At 31.1% G+C, this 13,947-nt stretch overlaps 1 protein-coding gene across 12 annotated transcripts in view; it reads right to left on the bottom strand.

Annotated features, from left to right (window-relative positions):
* LOC114119561 (CUGBP Elav-like family member 1) overlaps positions 1–13,947 on the bottom strand; it is a 180,995-nt gene that overhangs the window by 157,098 nt on the left and 9,950 nt on the right. For 2 of the 12 annotated variants that reach the window (XM_050204389.1, XM_050204397.1), the window contains exon 1: positions 12,481–12,692. The exons of 2 other annotated variants lie outside the window; for them this stretch is intronic. The gene's annotated coding sequence lies outside the window, so the exon portion shown is untranslated. Of the gene's footprint in view, positions 1–12,480; positions 12,700–12,744; positions 12,960–13,947 lie in introns of those variants that run through there. 8 more of the 12 variants (XM_050204390.1, XM_050204398.1, XM_050204387.1 and 5 more) reach the window with 7 other exon arrangements.

Raw genomic sequence — 13,947 nt, 5'->3', positions numbered from 1 at the left:
GTCAGACCTTATTCGAAATGTATTTTGAATTTTCACTCTTTTCGCCCTGAAGTTGTTGTTATTTTTCTCTAGCATACGCGAAAACAAAATTCAACAGAATATTTGTACTACGCGTGCGCGCGCACGCGAGTTTAATATATATATACATATTACATGTGAACTACAGTATATTACATGTGAACTACAGTATATTATAGAAACAACCGACAAATTTAATTTTCAATAAATGTTATTCTAATTAATACTAGTATTATAATAGATAATCGTCGTATGATGAATACGTCATAATATTAAAACATAAGACAAATTTTTGCACATTGATTAAAACTAACGAGTTACAAGCTGTACACGCTTATAACTGCAGCCGCGGTCAGCCCGCCAAACACGAACTTTTACTGCTACTGACGGGACATGTGTAATAAGTATTATACAATATATTATATCTTGCAATCGATCGTTGTGTTGTACCCGAACAAATCAAAATGTACTTGGTGTGTGTAGGTGGGTTCGAAACTATGTCTGAGGAATTCGGCGGCAGTCATGCGCAATACGTTTCTCCGCGAGTCAAAATAACGGATTATATGATTTCTGTCGAGAGAATCTTTAACACATAACTCAGAAAAAAAAGACCCATTCTCTTTAAACTAATCATTACTCAATAATGTGTATAATCTACGGGATACTATATCGTTCTTCAATTATTATAATGGCACGCGCCGTACGCAAATTAAACAAGTTCACCCCGTACGGTCATGTATTATTTATCAAATAGTAAATACTTCGTTGCATTCTCGATCGTCGCCCGTCCCTCGCCAAACACACTCGGCGCACACACTCAACACATATTATGACCCCCCTCCCCACGACCCTCTTCAGTCGAATGACCTTTATAAATAGATCTGCGACGTGTTGTTTCCCGTTTTCTCATCGGTTTATTTTTTCGACTCTTGTTTTCTTTTTTCCATCTTTTTTTTTTTTTTTACACGAATACGCAACACCAAAAGAACGTATTTATATTCGTTTTCGCTTCGAGTCCCTTTACTCTCTCACTGTATCTGCCTTTCTCTGTCTGTCTGTCTCTGTCTCTCTCTCACTCTGTCACTCGTAGAATATATTCTCCTCCACACGACTCTCTACCGCGGTCATTTAATTTTATTGCCTCCGGCGTCTAATTTAAGAAATCTCGCAGGAAATGATACACGACGGCGACACACCGCGTAGCCGTGGACATCCAAACATGGGCAACGGGATAGGATTCATTATATTAATATTGTTATTAATATTTATTTTTATATACATATTATGTATGTTTCGCTTTCCGTTATTAGAAACGGAGGCGTCTCGTACAAGCCCTTAACTACAAGTGCCCATCAGACTAACACGAATTATGCATAAAATGCTTTATCATGTCTGACATGCTTTTTAATAATAATTATGACGCTACAATGATAAGGCAATTCATTTTGTCACAAGTAAAATAAAATATATAGGTAAATTAGAAAATTGGCATTTATAATTTTTCATATAAATAATGTACTAAATTGACTACTATAAGTATACACCTTGTATAATGTATAAAGTTTAATAGCAAAATATTGTAGATGAATAAATTTCAAACGGAAAAAAACAATGTTTTACCTATTTCAATCGATGTGTAAATTAGAATAGTTGTAATTTTAGGAATTAAATTTCATTTAAATTGGCTCATTTCCACGATAAAAACTATATTTATGGAGCATAAATTCTTTGAATATTCTATTTTAAAAAACATTAATTTATAGTAATATGTGTATCTGTTATTTGATATTCGTTTATTTCAACTAGTTACACTTACTATTCATGGTATCTCTAATAGAATATTCAAAATTGAATTCTTGGTATAATTATATGTATTTATAATATTTTAATAGATAAATTAAAATAGCACACTATTAATATAACTTATACAATTTATATTTTTGATCTATAAAAAAATTAAATCAATTACACTGTATAGTATATAGTATAAAGTTGGTTTTGGATCTAAACCCATTTCGTTAATAATATTGACATATCTCAACAAACTATAAGTGACTAAACTAATGATTCTATATCACTAAATTGATTGGTTGCCAACTTTGTAATTCTATAAAAACTAAAAAGTTACTTCAATCATTATATAATACTATAGTCATTATTAAAATAAAATTATTCTTAGTTTATAATTTTAACAAATTTCAATCGACTGTTATTTATTTTTTTCAAATTTAATCTTTAAAAAAAAAAATAGCTTGAGTGCTAAAATTATACCAAGTTAAATTAATAACAGTGAATACCGTAAACCTATTTTATGCATACGTGTATTATTCAATATTAACAGTGTAAAAAACCATTCACTAACATTTTAATTCTCTGTTCTGTATATATTAGTATTTATTCGGGTAAAAATGTACAATAATTATTATTTAAAACATTAATTGCTAATTATTATACACGCATGGTGCATGATAATATATTATAACTTAGTGCTGAGTGTATATTTAACAATTGATAAACTTTAACGCTTATTCTGATGTTCCGTAAAATGTACAATGGAATATATAATATATGAAATACTGATGGTTAACAGCATCCGCCGGTAAAAGAAGTTGAGAGTCAAAAACTTTTCCTCAACTCCATTATCAACAGTGTCGGAATCCAGCGAATTATAAATTACAGCGGTACTGTCAAATTGTGGAAAAGGTAAACAATTTCACGGGCCGAATCAAGCGCAAACAGGTACTTTGAAGTTTAAACTTTCAATTTTTGCGCCACTCAGTTTGTGCATTTTTAACGATGAGATGGTAGTTGTTTTCAGTGACTCGACAAGACACAACTTATAGAAATTCAATAACAATGTATACGCAGACGTTCGAGTGGAAAGAAAGTAAACCGTTAAATGCCATCGGGAAGCATAGCACAGCGTTTCTCAATCTGTGTTACCAGGTTAGGTTAGGATACGAAAAAAAGGTAAGCTTATTAGGTTACGATAATAGTATGTGAAAATTTTTAAACCATGTAAGTAGATAGTACGTAGATATAAAAAGGTTGAGAACCACTGGCATGGCACGTACTATAGTGTAAGTACAAATCAATGCTTAAGACATGACCTGGTACATTATATTATATTATATTATGCAAGTGTGTAGACAAACGCCGTAATGCGATATTTTAACGTGGAGCATTGTAAAATAAAACGCGTAGGTAAATCCTACCTGCGCGAGTCGTCTGCATTTCACAAGCCTATAAAATAACCAGGAACGGCAAAACGCTACAACGTACCTATATTATGTACAGTACGGAAACGTCTTTGGGCCCCGAGGACCCTTTTGTTTTTTGTTCGCCTGTAAATTCCAGTAATCCTAAGAGGGTTGCGTTGTCTGTATAATATTCAAGAAATACCCATCGACAGCGTAGGACTTACGCGTTGATTGTTATTTATACCAACGAGCCTGACGACGACGACGACAACGACTATGACGACAACAACAACGACGACGTGTGCGCTTTTGTTACTCGTCTGGACGCTTCTCGAGAGTCGCGGGCGCGGAACAAAAGAGGGATTTTGCGTTCGGGCCCTTCAGGAATATAATACACACTCGCACACGGTGAATTACACACTAGATTATTCACCATTTTTGCGGTGCCGTTCCACCCTTAAAAAAAATGGACCCTTGTTTTTCCGATCGATTTGCTAAGAGGAACTACATTATGATGTTTTTTTGATAAATTTTTCCCCACACTCGATCATACTGATAAATATAATTAACTTACACAAAAATAATTATAAATTAACGATTGAGAGGATTAATGCATGCAGTTGTATTCTATATCACATTCTATAGATAAATGCCTCGATAAATGCTGTTAACAGTTTCCTATGAATGAGAAGAAATTATGTACATGAACTATAAAGTTTATGAAACGACATCGAATAAAACATCACTATTATGGCCTATGGTGGATAAACGGACAACATCTTACGTCTGAAAGCGTGCATGTGTAAAAGTGTGGCGAACGATAAATGTTTAACAAGCATAATTAACATATTATTATACTCAAATTATAACAAACCACAATGATTATAATAAAAAAGAAAAAATACATTGAATAGTGTCGTTTGTTTTGCTGTTTTATTTTTCATTGTGTCATATAGCTCCTGGAGGTTGTTTATTACGCTCCACTGTCGAGATTATAGGGTGATAATCCAGACCCTCTCCCACCATTACAACATTCCTAACATAAAATTCACAATAAACCTTTTATTTGTTCTCAAATAAAAAATATATATAAATTAATAAATTATTTTCACGACTGTCGAGTTAGTAATTTATTTAAATAAAAATGTCGACACACACAATCATAATGATTACTAAATAGGTACTGACCATTAAATATATAAATGATATTATTTATTTACTAATTATAATTTATTATTAATTGTTGTTAATAAGATCAGGTTTTATGATTTTATATCACTACCTATTATACATAATAATATATTATTATTATCACCAATACGAATATTCAGGTTTTTTTATTATTATACAAATCGTTAAAAATAGTTAATAGATCTAGATAAAACTATTTTATAAATAAATAAATTAAATCATTCAATATGTATTGATTTATATTATATAGAATTAATATAATATAATTCTTATAATAGAGAAATTAAACCAATATTTTCATGACTGAATACTTTTTCGTTTTTTTTTTAAGAGAATATAGTGTACAATAGAAAATAAATGCTAACATACAAAAAATAAAAACATTTTAATCCAACGAAAATACTATTGCTTTTATCTATGTAAAGAAACTTTTGAAATTTAAACTCATATCGTTTTTCTTCTTCTATAATTAATCACTAAGACAATGATATCATTAAATTAAATTTCGATGTTTGATAAAATTACTTTAATATTAATTTATTAAATGTAGGTAGGTAAATGTACCTATCTACTTTTAATTGTATTGATTATTAAAGTAGATAACACAATAAAAATATAACAACAAACACTTAAGTATTAGGAGTGACGCAAATAACAAATATCGCAATACTGAATATAAAGAAAAAAAATTGTATAATATAGCTTTTATTATTTAAGACTTCGTATATTAATGTAAATATCTCATTTTGTTATCAAATATAAATATTTAAACAGTTATTTAGTCTATTTGAAAAATACATTTATCTAAGTGGATATGTGTGTCCAGGCCACATAATATAGATGTATTATTGATTCGAAGCACAAAGAAAATAAACTTTCTGATGGTTGAATTGTTAATAATAGGGCAAGTATATGTCAAGTATTAAATATTAATAATTTCGTGACAGCTGGTTAAATTTTGAAAAGTGACCAGTTGTAAAGAAAATATTTTTTTTTTCTTTAAAAAAAGAACAACAAGAACAAACCAAAAACTATTAAAAGGTAATTATTATTATTATTTTTTTTTTTTTATATATAAATAATAACGATAAAAATATAGGTAAAGCCGACACAAATAATTGTTAAAAAACAAAATAATATCACTAAAATAGTATGTAATATTTAAAATTTAAATTGGAAAGCAACAAAACGTAACAAAATCTTCGCATAACTAAAAACTAATATGAAAACAATAAAAATGGAGTACAAACTATAAAGCATATAATTCTGTGTCGGTAAATTATTTTTCTAGTACTAGGTACTTTTGCATACAGCAGTGAGTGTAATTCGCGTAGTACGCAGAAAACAAATTCAAAGTACGACGACGAGGCATGTATGTAGATAAAAGTGATAAAAGTTATAAAATGATTGATTATAATTAAAAAAAAAAAAAACCTAAATTCTACGGTACTTCGTACCTATATGTATGTGGCTATAAATGTTTTGATTATTTTCCATTGAAGTCTATCTATACGTAACTATACGTAATACCAATATTATTAATTGTTTGCTGTATATTTTCCATACATATATAATTAGTAGAAATCAACGTTTGAACCAAAAAATAAATAAAAATGATATTAATAATATTAATAATCCATTAAAATATAAAACAGTAGTAAAATATAATCGCGATTCTTCCTATTACACATAGAATACTCTATAACGAAACGTGGGTGTCGATTATTATTGTTGTTACCTTTTAGGGACGACCTTTGTTACAGCGATAAACGTTGCGAGCATTATCATTTTATTATATTGTGTTGTGGTGAGAGCTAGCCGACGTGCTGTTGCGCGCTTGATAATCCTCTTCCGCCGTGCTCCATTCACGGACGTGTGGAATTTTAGCAAGCTAATTTCTTTGCGTTTTTTATTTATCCGTTTCCAAGTACAAGTACAAACTCACTGCTCTTGAACATATACCCCTTACCCCACCAATACAAATACACGCGCACGCGCATTCTATATAAGCACGTCATCGTTTTCATCACTCAAATAAATTACTTACATAATATAGCTCCGTCTGGCACCGGAAATATAATATAATAATAATGACACAAGAGCAAATCTAAATAGTAAAGTATTTAATTTTTTTTGTTTTATTTATTTTTTTACAGCCGGACAGGATACACATAGATAAATCATCATATTCGAAGTTGTACGATTCTGAGCTACATTCTGTTTCCTGCAGCATCGTATTAATATTTTGTAAAATACTAAAATATTAATATTAATACTTGTAATGGTCTTAAAATATTTTAAATAAGTAGGTACCTACATCATAAAGAATAGTTAAAAACAAAAAATTATTTCACTTAAATAATATACCTATTAAAATAACAAAAATTAATTTTGTCGATATACGAGTTCATTTGACGAATTTTGTTATACAATTATTATTTTGTTTCTAGTACTGTAGGTATATAATATGTTTAACATTTTTATTTTTAATTCACATTATAGATAATATTTGAATTAACTAAAAAAATCAATATAGCAAATTGAGACCAACGCGATAACGCATAAATGATTAAAAAAAATTATAATTACACACAAGTAGACAAAATTCTTTTCAAATCGTTATCTGAAATCCATAAGAATTCATACCGGTTTAATCGCAGTCGAAATGAATAATTTTTTAAATGAAAACGAATAAACACTTATTCTAATATCAAAGTAGGTAACCTACCTATAAAATTGTTAACACAGATATAACATTTTAAAATTACATCAGTTGCTCATGAACACCAAACGAAGTACACGAAGTTACATATTTCGATGCATTTTTATATTTAAAATATTATATACATATATTTTCTATATAAAACTTTTAAAATTCTTGATTATGAAAAAGTTTCTGAACCTTTGAGAACATTTTTTCCTTTTGAAATTCAAGAATTATTAACTTATACATATAACGTCAGCGTATTATCAATTTATGAAAAAATCAGTTCGTCTTTGTGGTGTAAATTACACAATACTTTGTACAATTAAAACTTTTTTTGTTTTGTTTCTTTATTAGGTACACTGAATCACCATAAATCTAATACAGTGAACCCCACAGGATTGTCAACGACACTAGAGTTTAGAACGATACCTAATTAGGAAATACACAAACAGATACATATTAATATTTATTATTGTGATACCATGAAACCATGTGTGTGTTGCTTAGCGAACATCACGTGCATCCTATGCGAAAACTTTGGACACAAACAACATAACGATACCACAAACGTGGATACAGGGTGGCACCAGCTGACGACGGGTGTTGTAGGTACGATATAATTGTTTATAGTGTTTTATGATAATAATTGTATGGCTATATCGATTCCATTGGTTTTGAAAGCAAACACATGTGCATATTTTAACACAAAAAAAAATGAGTATTATTTACGGTGAAGAGAGAAACACGCAATAGGCGATAACCACACTTATCTCCTATATTATAATATATTACAACTGGTATCGAAATGACTAATAAACCGTATACCACTATCACTCTATACCATTATCAGTAGGTACCAACGCTATGTGTTTACACGCGGTGTATGCGCACGCTCAAGTTCGAGTAACATGTCAAAACCGGCTTATCGTACACGCCCGAATAATATCCGTCGATGGTTAATATCGGAATTGAATGAACACGTAAGGCGGAATATAATACACATCACAAGTCAAAAGACTCGTCGGGTTTATGATGAGGAGATGAGGGTGCGTCGATCGGCCGGGGAGGGTTAACTTTGTTCGGGGAACTTTTGTTTTGTGCATGATTGACGTGCCAAATGAAAGTGCCTGGAAAACTATAGATAGGAAGTACACTATGCTACGGTATACAGTGGTAGCGGTATTAGTAGTGTCGGTAGTCACAGTGGGTAGCGGTGGTAGTAGCGTAGCGGTAAAGAGGGATTAGGAGTCAATGTAATTTGACGACAACAACGGCGACGGTGAACACCCCGCCCAGTTATCCGCACTAATGATTGATGACGAGCAAACATCACTGTATTGTATACGTATACACGCGCACCCCACCTCATCCACATTCGACAAAAACGTATACCAGACAGAAAACACTTCGATAGGCTGCAAGCAAATTTTCGTAAAAGTCAGGTCGTCGAACCCGCCCCCCCCTAAGTTATCCATCCCACTACCAACCCTTCGACTTTGACGATCGAAGAATATGGTAAAAACTAAAAAAATATGTATACAATCTTAGCTACTCTTTGTATCCCGCCTACTTATGACTTTACACACACGTACCGGTAATGAAGTACGCTCATATGAAGATTCAAAGGTCGTTGGACAAGTCATGGTGCTTAAAACGTTAGGTTTTAATATATATAGCAGGCAGTAAAAAATACCGTAAGTACACTCTATTAATTCAACGACTATGGGTTGTTAGAATAAAATTATTATAGTACAGATATAAATATCAATTCCAATATCATGATAAGTATCTCATGTTATGTATTGTTGTAAAATACATAAATTTTTTATGATATTAAAAAAAATACATTTAAAACATTCCTACACAACTCAGCATAAACATAAAAATCGTGTTACTTTGCAGGGTAACAGAGCAAGATCCTTAAAACGAGGCCCGTATGAAATTCTCATACATACAAAACTTTCCCGTTTCGATAGATATAATAACTGTTATGAATATAAAAAACTACGCTGATTATTTTTCTTAGAGAAAAACAATAACCTTCACTTACTTAATATTTTGCGGTTAGGAATAAAAAAAAAATAAAAAATATGTACATGCTGCATACTTATGTGAACATAATAATATAATATAACCGTTTTATTACGACGGCTGCTTCAATAATATCATTTCACCGATTTATTATTATTCGCGAAATCGAAATTTTGTTCCGTATAATATTATAAAATAGACATAAATACAGTATATTATATTAAATAATAATAATATAAATATTAAATATATGATTATCATTTTATCAAGTGACTTGTGCGTTTCAACTTTCAATAATAAATATTATTTTGACGCGTTCGAAATATACTTTTATTGAACAATAAATATATATAAATTATAAAATTACAGTTGTACATAATATTATGTATAACTTATACACTTATAATATACATGTATAGCTTCGCAAACAGTAATAAAGCGGACGGCCGTTTTTATCCTCCACCAAAATCGCTTTATTGCTGCTATTATTTTTTACTTACGTAAACTTTAAATGTTTACGATCCTAAAGAATAACAACAGAATATATAAGGTTAAGAAACGAGCGTAAATTATGTAAATGATCGTTTTCGAGTGATAAAGTAAACGACTACACCCACCGTATCTCTATAATATGTCCACCATAGATATTCATTATTTAGATAGGCATTATAATAATCAAACCAACAGCGAAAACGGTATTATAATATTAACAATTGTAACAAATGAAAAAAATATGTAGGCACTTATTTTTAGTTTGAAATTGTGTACACTTGTTAGAATCAGCTAACATGTTAACCCGGTTGCGGGATATAGTCGGTGGCCAAACATAAGTCTTGGATACTCGCGTATGGTAATGCCATAATAGTATTATATTTAACGTTCAAGTGCCGTTGTTACACTGAATACTGTAATACTGTCAGCGTTTCGACGGTTTATTTGATTTGGTTCTCTTTATCTTGGGTGTGTCGGCTGGTTGAACCTAGTGATTAATACTGAGCAAACAAAATAAATGGTACGGCCAAGAGGGAAATATAGTCAAGTAAAAAATACGAAATTTCTTATGGGACAACGTAATACCTAATCACAAATACGGCACTTTGTTCGTTACAAAGACAATAGTAATCGATTGTATGTATAAGTGGCTGTGTGTATGTGCATATCGCACGTATGTGTAAACAGTCACACGGAATCATACAATGCTCACGGATCTCAAGATTTTGTAATTTCAAGTGTAATATTTAAAAAACAATGAAATGCACAATATACACGTTATCGTACATTAAAGTCCACCGCTAGTTAAATTTATGCCGGAAACGCCGCGATAAACATTTTTGGAAAAATATCGTTGCTCAAATAACAAGTATTTAGAAAAAAAATAATTAAAAAAATGTTAAAATGCAGTGTTTATCCACAGTCTGTTTAAAATTCAAATGTGTATTGGAGGTTGAAAACATTCACTGACGTTGAACTATTGAAATAGGTTTTACTCTCAAGTACAGACAAACAAGTATTTGAGTGTAATACAAGTTTGGAACTTTGTCTCGAAACAATTAACCAAAGAGGGGTTGAAAATCATTCTTTAAAGTATAAGTGAAATTATATTTTTTATATATCAGTTCAACAAAAACCGTTTTAAGTAGGCCATGTTTTCAGATTAAAACGAGTACTTTGTAAATTAGAACGATGCAAAGAATATTATAGAAAAATAAATGTATGTAAAAATAAATCAGAATATTTCAATGACATTAAAAAAATGAAATGTTTAATCCTAAAATACTATATTATTTTTTTCAATGAAAGTAAGTTTTCCAAGTAGTACCAAAACAAAACTGTGAGGTGTAAACAATATTTTAAGAATAACATTTTCAAATTAAAAATTATTTATGAAATACAATGGCATTTTTTTAATAAATAAACTATTTATTAAAAAGTTAAATAAAAGATATTATAAAATGAAAATGTAATAATATGGTGTAACAATAATATAATGTTGAATTTATAAAATAAGATACGAGGACACATTATATACGCTTCGTTTGAAGAGGCAATCATTTCTTTCTTGACATTTTCAATAAAGTAAAAATAAAAAGAGAAGATGATTATTGGAACAAATAGCAATCCAATTGTTTCTGGCAAATATTAAATTCGCTTGTGGAACAAACAGTGGTGGAAGCCTCAACAAGTGTTATAGAAACCGTACGACGACAATGATGAAGGCACATAACACTAGGGATTTGTAGGGTTTTGCTAGCATAACAAAGTCGACAAAAAAACAAACTAAAAAAATAAACTGTCCAGAGAAAGAATATAATATTAAACTGAACGCAAATTGGCATTTTTTCTTTTTACTGTTGAAGCAAAATTAATCAGTATTTGAAAGTTAGGGATGGGTAAACGCAATGGTTTCCGGGGAGGTGGGTAGGACGAGTGATGAATACTAAATGAAGACTACATCAGCGACGAGGGACCGTGTTTTTATTAATTTAAACGGATATTTATTCTTTCGATTTCCAATAGCCGAAACTTTAAATACCATAACAATAGACAGTTTTTATTTATTTTTTCAATATGATTTTAATTAAAATGCAATGATCCAGAAGATAAAAAAAATTGAATATTAAAATCAATTGGTAAAATGTTGAGTTGGGCACGTAGCAGTCCTCAAGGCACAGTTAACATATTTCCTGACCTTTGACCTCTTTTACCCTCTTACATTCACTATTACTACTGCTAACCCCATAATTTACCTTTTTTTCATATTACAGAGAACACTATCGCATGCACCCTCAACCTTGTTATCTCTGGTGTATGAATTCCTTAGCTTTACACCGAGATAAACTGTAGGGGTGAAAAGGGCTCAGAAAAGGTAGGGAAATATACAAATTCCTGTTGTACCCCATGGGATTACATTGCTAAAAAATAATATTCTCGAACACCGCCGGATAATAAAATGGGTTTAATTTTCCACTTGAGATTCTTGAAAAATCGCACTAATAATGTTATAATATTATGTTATATAACTGCACTTAAATTATATTTTTACTTAATATTATTTTCCGGCGTTTTTCTCGAATTTTGAATACATATTTTATTTTTGGACAAAACGCTACATCAGAGGCATTATTAGTCTACAAAGTGAGCTTCGGGGTGCTTGTACCAAACATTAGCATCAAACCAACAATAAAAATTGTATATATTCAAATGAGTAATCACCATTACAAGTACTTTATAACCTGTTGTTATTTTCTAAAACATTTTCTTTGAACGCACCCCGCAGCCCACAGGATATCATAATATTTTAATGTACATAAAAATTAAATGTGATGCACAAACCAATGGATAAAATAAAAATCCCAACTCGTCAGCGACACAATTAGATGACAGTAAATAAAATAAATAAATAAATAAATAAAACAGTGACGGAAGGACGGACAGACACAGACACCACAAATAAAAAAAAAATAATAATAATAATAATAAATTAAGAAACCGATTTAAAAGTATAAAAATAATATACAAGGGTTACACAAAATAAGAAAAAACGTTGTAATAAGAGTAATAAGAAAAAAAAGAAAAACCAAAAAAATTTATCCTAACTCATTTTTTTTTTTTTTTTTTGGCAACGTGTATCCCGTGAGTATTAAAAAACAATAGTAAATAATATATAAATGTATCGGAATTATTTTTAATTTTTTTTAGACACGATACGCACACGAAAAACACGACGAAATTATCTTATATAAAATCGAGCACTGACGGGGGCGGCGAAAACGACGGCAATCTAACGGCGCGACCCGGCGTACGACTGGCCCGGCCCCCCACGAGTACGAGCGGTCGGCGACTTGTTGTAGACGTGCTACCCTCGTGCGTTCGGGTGCCGTCGTATGGCTCGGTCACGATCGCAACGTTATCAGTCCTGACGACGGCGGCTGCGGCAGCGGCGGCTTGGCGGTTTATTTTATTCAGTTACATTATTTATTATTTTATTTTTATTCATTCGTTTTAGGACCTAGGTCACCGAACCGACTGCCATCGGTTCACTACAGATAAAAACGATAACAACAACAATAATAATAGTAATATATAATATTATTATTCTTTACCCGTAGCAGCAGTGTATAATATAATATTATAATATCATTATAATAACTGATAACAACGCCACTGTTTTACGCCAACTCAAAACGTCTATAGGGACGGCCGCGGAATGGACACACGGCCGGTAGAGGGACACGGTAATAATGGTAGAGACTAAAGACCCTTTTTGGTTATATTTTGTTTTATCAAAAACGGTGGAGACAAAAAACACTAAATCGTCGTTTTGAATGCGAAACCATATGAGAAAACCGACGATGGTGGTGATAATCGTCGAAAACAAAACGTTAAAAGTGCGACCATGGTCATGATGAAAACGAGGATAGGCCAAGATAAGCATTTTATTATTAGGTATTAAGTATAATTTTTTATCACGATCATTATATTGTAACGACTTACTGATTTACACAGCTTACTACTCGTATGAGAAACCTACGATTTTGTCCGATTGAAAATATTCATTTCATTCACTAATAAGAATATGAATATATAATGTTGACTATTATAATAGCACTGTAATAGGTACTTCATGAGAACCACACGATGAAAAAACGCTAGATGAGAACGCACTCCATAGGTTAGGTTAGTGCGCCAAACTAATGCGGTAAAAACGCAAAATCGTAGCATACAGCGGATACACGCGGTAAGGCACTTTTTTTTAAATCGTCGGACGGTGCATAATGCATTAACGCGCACGACTATGTT

The sequence above is a fragment of the Aphis gossypii genome, chromosome 3, assembly GCF_020184175.1.
Source record: "Aphis gossypii isolate Hap1 chromosome 3, ASM2018417v2, whole genome shotgun sequence".
NCBI lineage: Eukaryota > Metazoa > Arthropoda > Insecta > Hemiptera > Aphididae > Aphis > Aphis gossypii.
The sequence above is the reverse complement of the archived record's forward strand: the minus strand, read 5'-3'. Positions and strand labels throughout refer to the sequence as shown.